We start from the raw sequence: 10,900 nt of genomic DNA on the forward strand, positions 1-10,900 counted from the left end.
ATAATTTCATGGGGTCTTCCAAGGAAACATGCCAATTTTATGGGGGCTCTTATGGAAAAAATTTTGATTTCATGTGGACTCAGGTGAAAAAGTAAATTTCATGGGATTTCTGAATATGGCTGGATTTTACTGGTTCCATGAAATCTATGACAGCCATGGAAAAAATGCACAGTTCTTGTCATGGAGTAAATTTTTATTGCAGCCTGTAGAACTTTTATTTTCTGTGTACATCCGTTCCTCTGACACATATGCATTCTGGACCTCTTCCTCATCTTGTAGTCTCTTCCTGTGAATATTTTACACTTCTTGATGGATGCACAGTGCTCTGATCCTCAGATGACAGAAATCCATGACTGCCTACAAAGGAGGTTCAGCGTGCAAGTGTGTGGGGGAAAGGGCGTGAAAAATAAGAAATACTAAATACAGTCCTGGGGATTTCATATTTTATGGTAATACCAGCTTATTTTATGCAATATAGGAGGGAAAATAATCAGGACTAAGGAATGGGAATGATTTATCATATTCAATGTGAGAACTAAGCAATGTAGCATCAAAAGCAACCTACTTGCAATTTCTAAAATCCCAGCTTGGTCAGAGGGTCTAGCATAAGACCACCCAAGGAACATATAAAGCTTCAGAGGAGAGTGACTGTGTTGTTGCATCTCAATTTATCCTATAAGCAGTGCCCTCGTTGGCTAGGACACAAGTGTGACTGTAGCATGCCTGCATTGTTCCCTGTCTTCTCTGAGGCAGCAGAGCTGAAATAGATCTTGCTTTTCAAGGAGAGAAATTAAGACACAGAGGAGAAAAGGAATGCATCCTCAGGGCTTGAAAATCAATGGTGAGATGAGGTGAAAACTTACAGGAAGGTTGTGTCAGAAGGGCATGGGAAATGACAAAGAAAAAGCGATATTAGATAAGTGGAGGAATTAGAAAGGAAAGAATTGCGAAGCAGATTAAGCCAAATCTATGCAGGGTTTTAAATGAAGAATTCTGAACAGTGTCTTGAGATGAACAGGGAGCCATCTGATTAGTTCTGATTTAATGATATTTTTGAACAATTTTGTGTGCCTGAGCAGCCAGAACTGGGAACATTCCTGACAGTGGAGATGAAGCCTCTCCTGGTGAATTGCCTTCCCTTCAGCTGAGGGGAGATGTGGAGAAACATCACAGAGTACAGCAGAGGTGGTGGGGCTGTGTGTCATTCTGCACACAGGAAAAGGAGAGGAAATAAACATTGAGGTCCTGGATGGTGTCCTGTACCACTTCCATGAGAAATGAGAAGCAGAGAGCTGAAACTAAAGCTATCTATTGATGCACATCAAGGCTTGTCTATATTTACTGAATCCAATCGGAGGGGCAAAAGGGGCAAAGAGAAACCAATGTCTGGTGTATAAGGGAGTTGTTCATGTTAGCTGCAATGGACACAGGTATTTATGTTGCACATTATAATGTTCGTTATTGCCTGCTACCCACTCTCTTCACTGAACCTGATAAATTCCTAGAATCTGTATTCCCTTTTGCTCAGTTTCTGTAAATGCTAAATAGAATTTTGCCATGTATAATGTTTTCCAGAGAAAACATCATTGCCTTTTGTTATATTATTTTGAAAGAATTTTTGGCCTGTTGGGATTTAGAACTGCTTTTCCCTGTTCCCCATCAAACAGCCTACAATTCAGTTCTCCTTTGTATAATCCTGTTTCAAATATGAACAATATGAATCCTTCAGTTTATGCTAGCAAGGAAATTTGGGTGGTTATATTTCATTATTGCCTTAAAGAAGAAGGGCAGGGTGGCTGACAGGCTATCTTTCTACAGCTTTTCTATGCTGAAATCTAGTGAAGAAACTGTAGCCATCTTGATAACATATTCAAACTTCCCAGCACTTTTTGCTAGCTTACAGTATCAGCAAGTTGTGGCTGGGCATTTTTCACTTGCAGTAGATAGCAACAGCCGGCCCACCTCATCCTCAAAGGGTACAGGTCAATAAGGTCCTGCTGTCTCTTTCTCTGGCTGCATTCCTGATGTATTTGCCACTGTCTTGATGCCCTCAGATCACTGTAGTGATACCTGTATCACCTGTGGGATTTCTAGTAAAAGCTTTAGTGAGCTTTTCAACACAGAAAAGGGGTGTTCAGCTCAAGGATAGCAAAGCCTGGAAGGAGGATGTCTGTAATAGCATTGACCAGGTAAGCCTGTAGGTCAGGAAGAGGCAGGAGCCTTCATGGGAGCTGTGGGAGGTTAGGGTGGTTGTTCTACATCTGGCCTCTGCCATAGCAACCCCTCCTTTGCCAGGGAGCCAAACCATGTCTGCAGGGTTGATGGTCAGCAGAGCTTCTCCAGCCCCGCTCTTCATGTACAGCAGGCAGGGTTGGAGCTTGTGTCTCTTTCAGGTTCCCATGCTGCACCTGGATATTGTAGTGTAGGAATCTTTGTAGGTGTGGTGTCATGTGGGGTCCAAACAGCATGCACTGGTACTTCTAGTCAAGAACATAGATCAGTTTTGTTCTTTGGAACTTTCCTCTTTATCCTTACATATGTTTTCCTTCTATGTTTTGTCAAGTCAGGTAAGAAGAAAATGTCCGCTTTGCAATATGTTTTGGCAAACTGGCCCTTTTTTCCCAGAAACAATTGTGCCAATATCCAACTACTCCACATACTTGTATGCATTAGCACATGGCTAATGCATACAAAGTTATTCATGCTGATGTCCCCTCCTTGCTGAAAGTGTTCTGTTCACATCAGACGCTGCAACCCTGACCGTACATTTGTGGATTAGCAGGCTTGATTAAACATGCATAGAGAACTGGAGATCGCAGCACAAGGGCATGGACTGTCTGAGCCTGTAAAATCTCCCCATGGGTAAGGTAGATGGATTAGTATCATCACATTTAATCATATAATTTTACTTCTCAACCCTCTTGATTGCCCTCACTTTGGGAATCCCCAGAGATCCACAGCTGTGAGGCTGTGGGATGCCTGAATTCACACAAGCAAAGATGCACACTACCTGTAGTAGTTGTTCTTTCCACCAAGGGAGAACTAAAGGGTAACCCAGCTATTTCTTTTGGGGTGTCTGCTTTCAAAATGGTCAAAGGCAGTGGGACTTGGAGTGCCTGATGCCCTGCTGTTTTCCTGTATCTGACATTGTAATTTCTTCTCCAGAGTAAGCTGGCTAAATTAACTTGATTTTAAAGAAGTGAAGCACTGAGACTGTGCCTGACATTTTCAGGATACCAGGACGCTGTGTTCCTAGATCAATATGCTGATTTAGTAACATAACTTATGCTCAGGAAGGCCATGTGACGCTTCCAGACCCATCCATCTTAGTCAAGCATTTCTATTAAAGCTGTGCAAATCCTTTCCAGGACAGAAAGTGAGATTTTTACAAGTTTCCCATTAGAAAGAAATAGTGTGGAATTACAAACACACCACTTCATCTCTTCTCCCTTTCCCCGCCTCCCAGATTTGAATATACCTCTTTTCTCACATTTGACTCTCAAACAGGCCCTGACACAAGACTGTCTCTGTATTGCTAGCAGTCAAATAGACAGGAACACATATACATAGATATGTAGATACAATAGCAGTAGCCTAATGTCCGTAAAATGTGCATTTGCATATGCAGATAAAGAAGATCTATTTTTAAGCAGGTACTTTTTTGGATTAAAAGATGCACTTGAAAAGGTAAAAGGGCACCTCAATTACCAAACATCACGTAGTTAAAACCTAGAAGAGAGCCGAGTTCTTCACAGACTTAAATAGAATCAAAATAATGCACAAATATAGTCAAGTTTCTCTACATAAAACCAAAAACCAAACAAAAGAAAACCCAACAGATATCATTTGGTCATGTAGCTCATTTAATATATATGAAAACTAGTTGCCTTTAGGCCATTCATGTTTATGCTACCCACAGAAACAGCACATTGGAGACAGCAACTATTGTGTCAGTCAAATAGTGACTTTGAGATACAGACAAAACGATTGAACTTTTTATTCTGACAAAAGTCATGGTAAAAGTATATCAGAAAAAAGGCTACTCGTTTTCTGTGTTAAACAGGAGGTATTTTAGCTTTCTTACACGATGCTTAGAGTTCATGCTTCCTTTTACTGATAAGGTGCTGGCAGCTGAATCCCCTAATAATGCTAGAAAAATTTTCATATGTTATTTATTTCAAGGTGCATGGAAACCTTTAAATAATGAGCCAGCTTTCTCTGAACAGAGCAGAAATTAATGTAGTTAGTTGATGGTCATGGTGCAGTTCCCTATCTTCTAAACCAATACCACTTGTTTCCATATTTGCCCAGCTTTCATTCAGGATAATTCGGTATCATACTGTTTACCTGTACCTGGACATTTGCCTGACTATGGCTTTTAAAAACAGGTTTAAATTTATGCTGGAGAACGTCTGCTCCTTACCAAAGGATATAATTTTTCCTCTAAGTGCCCTTCCTACACCAAGTAGCCCAAGTACTCCTGAAGGCACCACATTCTTTACACCCCACATCCTGGCTGACACAGCTTGCACATCAGAAACTTTCGTGCTCACCAGGGAACCAGCATTTGAAGGATCACTAAACTTAGCCATTTTGTGTATCAATCTACACAGCAGCACTTTAATAATTTATTTTCAAGGTTAGAGTGTTCATTTTTGGCCTCATACTTGCTAAGTGGCATAGAGATGTGTGGTACATGATAATGCTATAATCTATTGCTTTCTAAAAGCCACCCAAAGTTCTGCACTGTAATTAAATAGTATTACTTGATGACATTGCATGCTCCAGATGTATCCTGAAACAGACTGACACAAATAAGCCATTTAAGGATGCAGAGCCAATCAGGAAATCTTGCTAAATGGAGAACTTGTGTATTAACTATTTTCTATCTTTTTAAATTATGGCTTTGTTTTAATGAAGCATTTTCTAACAATGAATCTGTGTACATGCATTTGGTCTGTCCCTGGTATTCTCAACAAGGTAAGTGATGTAGCCATATTCTGATCTGCAACATGGGACCAACCTGAGATTAATTTTTCACTATGAGGAAGAAAATAAGCCTGTTACTCCTACTCCTTCCTTGACTTTGGTTGCTGATCAGAAAAATCACATTGTTTTTATACTGGGGGAAAAGAAATCGAAACCAAAAACTTTGGAACCTACAAATCTTCCAAAATCTAACTGCCTTCTGCCTCAGGTGGTTCTTACAAACATTAGCAAGAAACTTTAGATAGTATGGAGGACATTATCTTTTGTCAGTGTTGTACCATTGAAAATGTCTCCTTTCTCTTTTGTTGTCCTTTAAATGCTACTCATTCCTCCTGAAATCACCTTTTTTTGGGAGGAGTCTCAAATGACCACTCCCCACCCTATTCCTCCAGGAATGCTAGCTGAGTGAGCTCAGTTTTTAATGCTGCACCTCTTACCTTTGCTGATGTGCTTCCAACTCCCTAGTGGCCAGTCTTCTGCCTGTGCTGCCTTCTTGGCTCTACCAGACTCCTCATGCTAAAAATCAGCTTGTTGACTGGAGCATTGTATGGTCTAATCCAGGTGTCCTTCCTGCCACACTGTCCTATCATTGTCCCACCAGTTCTGGGAGCTGCTTTTGCACGCCTCAAGGTACCTTGTCGTACCTTCAGGTATGAAAGCCAGTCTCATTTCTTTTGATTGCAGGAGAAAGGTAAATCTTGGGACATCTTTTTTTCTGAATTTCTGGCTAGTAAAGAGGTATTTGTATGGGTAGGACAGCCTCTGCCTCTGTGTGCAAGGGGCAGGCCCATTTACAAAGTATCAGCTAGATGTTTAGAGCTCTCTGAGACAGGCCTGCCTTTAAGTCTTGTGTCGAATACAATGCACATACATCATCATTACTTCATTACCAATTACTATTGATAACGAGCAAACAAAGTTCATTATATATTCAGTATTACACCTAATTCTCAGTGTAATATTGCTCTGGGTCTCTGTAGAAATGTAACCTGTATATTGGGAAACAGTGGGCCAAGTTTGACATTGTGAGTGTGTCCAACAACATAAATATTATTGTCGCACATTCATTTGCAGAAATCTAATATTTAGCTGTGTCTGATATATTTTAAAATGCTTTTCACACTGTTCACTTGATGATATATTTTGTAAGACAACTTGGCCAATGCTACGATTCTAGGAGTCCCATGTTCTGCAGCATAAAGAGGTACTAGCCGATTTATGCCTTCTGAAGCCAGTGCAAGTCTGTCTGTTGACTTTCATGGGGCTCTGGATTAGATCTTTAATGAACATCTCCCGATATCATTATAGGAGCAAATATTGGAACAGCATCATGAAAACTTCAGATTTAGTCGATACGAAGGATTTATTAAATTCTTTTTGAGCATAAAGTAGTTTGAAAATTGCTTCTTGAAAATTGCTTCTTCACCTGCTGCTCTGTTCATGCTTATCCCACAGTGACCTGAGCCACCCAAAAGAATATTCTGTTGGAAAGAAGCTGAGGCCAAAATCGGGACAAAGGAAGAAACCATGCAGTATAAAATCAAGAAACTGCTTTGAAAGAAATAAACAAGTTGCAAATTCAGAAATGAAATCTGAATGTGCCCAAAGAGATGGGGGGAGAACTTCGTGGATGTGAAGATCTCATAAGTGTGGTGTGTTGAGTTGCAGAGAACCTCATAGTTTTGAAATGTAAACACACCATATGTAAAACACAAACCACAGAATTAATGAATCATGTTAATTTCACACTGCCCCCGCTTTGGACTAATTAGTGCAAATTAAATGCCGCTCTTGTCAAGCAGAGCGGTTTGTGCACCATGTATTGCATTAAGAATTATCTTTGGATCCATTTGCACAATGTGAAAATAGTGTGAAAATATTTTTATTTCAATTAGTGGTAGTTTTACAGTCATTAAAAGATTTCTTTAATAGGCTTAGACTCCCATGGCCTGCACAGCTGCATGAGTTCTGGTTTGCATTTAAAGGTGGGAAAAGATGTAGGGGGAAGGAAGACATTTAGCTGACTGGATTTACTTAATTAGCCCCCACCCCATTCTAAAATGCCAAACCAGGCTGATCAATTATCTGTCCTTTCATCAGGGGCCAATTGCTTAATTGCAAATTATCCCTAATAATTACACAGTCAAATAACTACCGGATTTATTTTTAATGAATATGGGAGCCCTTAACAAGGATTTAAATGTACCCACCAGGATTACTCAAAATCGACAGCTATCAAAGGGCCAGAATCTGCCACTCTTGCTTACATGGAAGAGAACCTCATTCTGCTGTTTTCTGTTCAGTTTCAGTGAGACTCGGGGAAGTAGAGATGCTGCATTTCCGTGCTCAGTAGTGCTTTTAGGGTCTAACATTTCCTTTGTTTCAGTGAGATGGACTGAAAATGAGAGATTACTGAAAATGAGAACGGGTATCAGAATGTGGGATGCTGTGAAGGCAGGGCAGAATATAGGACAGAGTGTGGAAATACTGCCTTTGCTGAAATGAGATGGAGCTCTGCCAGGCAGCAATGAAAGCTATTGTCAAAACAGCAGCATGCTCATCCTCGGAGGCATTCTGGGTGCAGGGAGTGAGGCCTGCCACGGTGGGAGGCCTTTCGCCTCGGTGGGATGCAGTGCTCAGAACTGGCCAGCAGCACAGGGTTGTAATTAGTGCTGACAAAAACACAAGGCAAGGCTTCTGACGCTTGTTTTCCAGTTTTGATGGGGTATGAAAAAAAAAGGGGGAGGAGGGGAACTTGCCTTTTCCCCTTCCCTTCTCTCTGTTCCCCCTTCAATAGCTTTCTCTCTCAAACCACCTTAAGTCACTGGGTACTTGGGCCATGTTCCCTGCTGCTGACCAATCCTCAGCAGACTGTCAGCCTGGAAACAAGAGGCATACTTCTGTTAAAGTATGTTGCCTGCTCTTTGTAGGTCATGTGTAAGCAATTTCTTCTGCAGCTTTTTCTAGGAAGATAAGTAATTAACTTGGAGGAGAATGGAAAGCTGTGATCTCGCCTCACTTTGAAGGGCCTTTTCCTGAGATTTCTGTAGTGTGCCTCTTCCTCCTCGGAAACTTCGTACTCTGGATGCTCACATGGGGAGTTGATATTCTTGACATCCAAGCCCCAACTGGTACTTTTCTTGATTGTGAAGCATTCTATGGTATATTACACTCCTAAAGAGATTTTAACGCTGACACGGTGAGGCAAGAGGGAATATTGGACAGCTTTGTTCTGTGAGTTGTTAGTGGGTTGCTTTTTAATGCCTGAGCCCTGCCTACTTGTGCTGTGCTATCATGGGTGTCAAAGTTCGCTAATGTGATCACAGCCTGAAAGTTTCAGATTGTGCTTCGTGGCTCAGTGACTTGAGGACACAATCCTGAAGCGGCTGGGTCCATGGGTGGATCTTCTGGTGGTCACTACATGAAACAGTGACCCCATGAGTGGTGTAAATTCGTCATCTAAAATCAGGATTTATTTAGAATGTAGATGATCCCCAAGAGATAAATTCAGTAGTATTCATCATTTTAATGTATGACTTTGAATATCTTCTCTAGTCTATATGTGCTGTTGTCAGTCTGTTGGGTTTGTTCCTTACAGGGTTAATTTAGAATACGCTCTGGTTCATACACATGGAATAAGCACACTGATGTGGATTTCTAGCTACATCCCTTGTTCACAGAAAGGAAACCAAGACTTTGCACATTGAAAGCAGTTGCTGTTCTCTGTACCAGATGCCAGCAATGGAGTGGGGGTGAGGGGGAAGAATCATCCACCCATCCTTTTCAACTGAGCAGATCTTTTCTTTCTTATTATTCAAATGGACTTACTTTAGCATTCAATGTTTTTATTCTTAGTTTCTTATTACCTCCTTTTTAGTTTCTTTTCCCTTAAATATACATCCCAGTCTGTTTGCGCTCTTTAAGTTGTGGCAGTCTTCACTTTTATTTGCATTAAGAATACCTTTTTCCAGGAATTGCACACCTGAGGTAAATGCCCACGATGGTTATGGGTGCCAGAATCTGGTTCAATATTAATAAGAATATTCCAGCCCTGTTGTTCTTCTTCTACTTTTTAATCTGGAATTGGCACATGTTCCATCTTCCTCAACTCCCTTGTGATCTGTTCAGTGTGATCACTTTCTGAGAGCGACATCCGGTACAGGCACCTTACTTTGTTAATATCTCTCATTTCCATCCTTTGCCTGATGTGAATTTTTTGTGCGTCAGAAGGGATAGTGTAAAGCAGCACTTCTTCAGCCTGGTTTGAAGCGTTTCTTAGTAAGGCTTCTTTCTCTTCCCGTGGTCTTTGTCCTGTTGCAATAAACAACAGTTCCAAGGAATGTTGAATTAAAGTTTCTGCAAGGAATAGTTGCTCTTATGGATACTGTTAAGTGCACTGAGAAGTGTAATGGGTTACTGAGAAAGAAAATATACTAGTATATGGTCTTTTGGCCCGGGGGGTGGAGGAGGGCAGGTGCAGTACAGATGTGCATTTTATCCCGGTAATGCATCCTGGCTGGAGCACAGGGCGCTGCTGCACCTCTTGGGAGGCATGTTCCAACAGCACGGAGCCCGGGCGGCAGGTGGGAACGGGGCGTTGGGCTCTCGTGGTCTCCTAACGGGGGCCCGCGGCTCTGTCCTGGGCGGGAGTGTCTAGGGAGCGTCTCACCCCGCGGCCGTAACGCCGCGCGTCCTCGCCGGAGCCGAGCTGTCATCCCCAACAGGGGTGCGAGGGGCTGGAGCGCAGCCGAATGTGAGCTGCCGCGCTGCTGGAGGGAGACGAGTTACCGGAGCTCGGCCTTGGGCCCGGCCAACCTTCCTGCTCTCGGTGTCCGGGTCGTCGTTGCTGCGAGCGTCGCAGCGCCACCTGCGTCAGGCGCCTTTGCTTGTTGACATGGAGCCCGGGGGGGGAAGCTGGGCAAACGCGCTTTGGAACGCCAAGTACACGGTGTCGCTTGGGTTTTCCCTGCCGGCTCTGCTGACAGCACTTTCTGTTTTTCAAGGAGGTCAGCACTGTCCTCAATCCATTTCCCTAGCTATAGCTTCAACCACGTTTGCCTGTGCTAAACTAAGGCTTCTGGCTCTGCAAGCAGTCTTAGCCACAGATGCATATAAACCTACTTTGCAGCATATTTCTTTTTAAAAATATCATTAAAAATTTGGCAGAAAATAACATATTTGTTATCTGCTCAGCCATTTAACTCTTTGGATTCTTTTATATCGTTTAATCCAACCCATCCACTTTGTTACTTTAGTTGCTACCCTGTATTTTTGCTCCTCCTAATCGAAAAGTAAAGGGCAGTGCAGCAGCATTTTCTGCTGTGAATATACATTCAGAGAATCGCTTTGCAAAATAACTAATGGTTCACGCAAGGTAGAGAAGCTTTGCTTCTGCACCCCATTGCAATGTTAGTGCTGCTGGCCCTATAAAGGGGAACGGTCTGCCCAATGATTATTTAAAATGTATAAAACCAGATTGCAGGGAAGGAAGGAAATGACCCTGGGAAGCCTTGGAAAGACCTATAGACAAAAGCAAGAAAAGTCTGGAATGAACTATAAGGAAAGATAAAGCTTGAAAAAAACAATTAAAATGGGGAGAGCGCAGAATGGTTTCTCAAGTGCTGTGGAGGCCTCTTGTGTTTGAATACCTCATTAGGCAGCTGCATGGGAATTGAGCACCTAAATACCCTAAAATCTGGCCCCAGATAACTGAGATTTTAGGCTGTCTGGAAAGGGAAGTGGTCTTCTGTTTCAGGATATGAAAATACGGGATGAGCGGTTACTTTCCGCCCCATATATTTAAGACTTATCTCATCAATCATAAGCCTAAGAAATAATAGTGTATATTTAAATTCTGTATGTCCATGTGGTGGTTTATTCTCAGAATGAGAAGGAATGTAGAGGTTATACC

General features: G+C 42.0%; 1 long non-coding RNA gene across 1 annotated transcript in view; it reads left to right on the forward strand.

The window, feature by feature from the left end:
• LOC134173034 (uncharacterized) overlaps positions 1-7,390 on the forward strand; it is a 42,635-nt gene extending 35,245 nt beyond the window's left edge. Inside the window, exon 3 of the long non-coding RNA XR_009968107.1 lies at positions 6,445-7,390. This is a non-coding gene — a long non-coding RNA (uncharacterized LOC134173034). The remainder of the gene's footprint in view (positions 1-6,444) is intronic.
• Positions 7,391-10,900: the final 3,510 nt, after the last annotated feature.

The sequence above is a fragment of the Pezoporus occidentalis genome, unplaced genomic scaffold, assembly GCF_034315485.1.
Source record: "Pezoporus occidentalis ecotype Australia unplaced genomic scaffold, CSIRO_AGI_Poc_V1 ctg49, whole genome shotgun sequence".
NCBI lineage: Eukaryota > Metazoa > Chordata > Aves > Psittaciformes > Psittacidae > Pezoporus > Pezoporus occidentalis.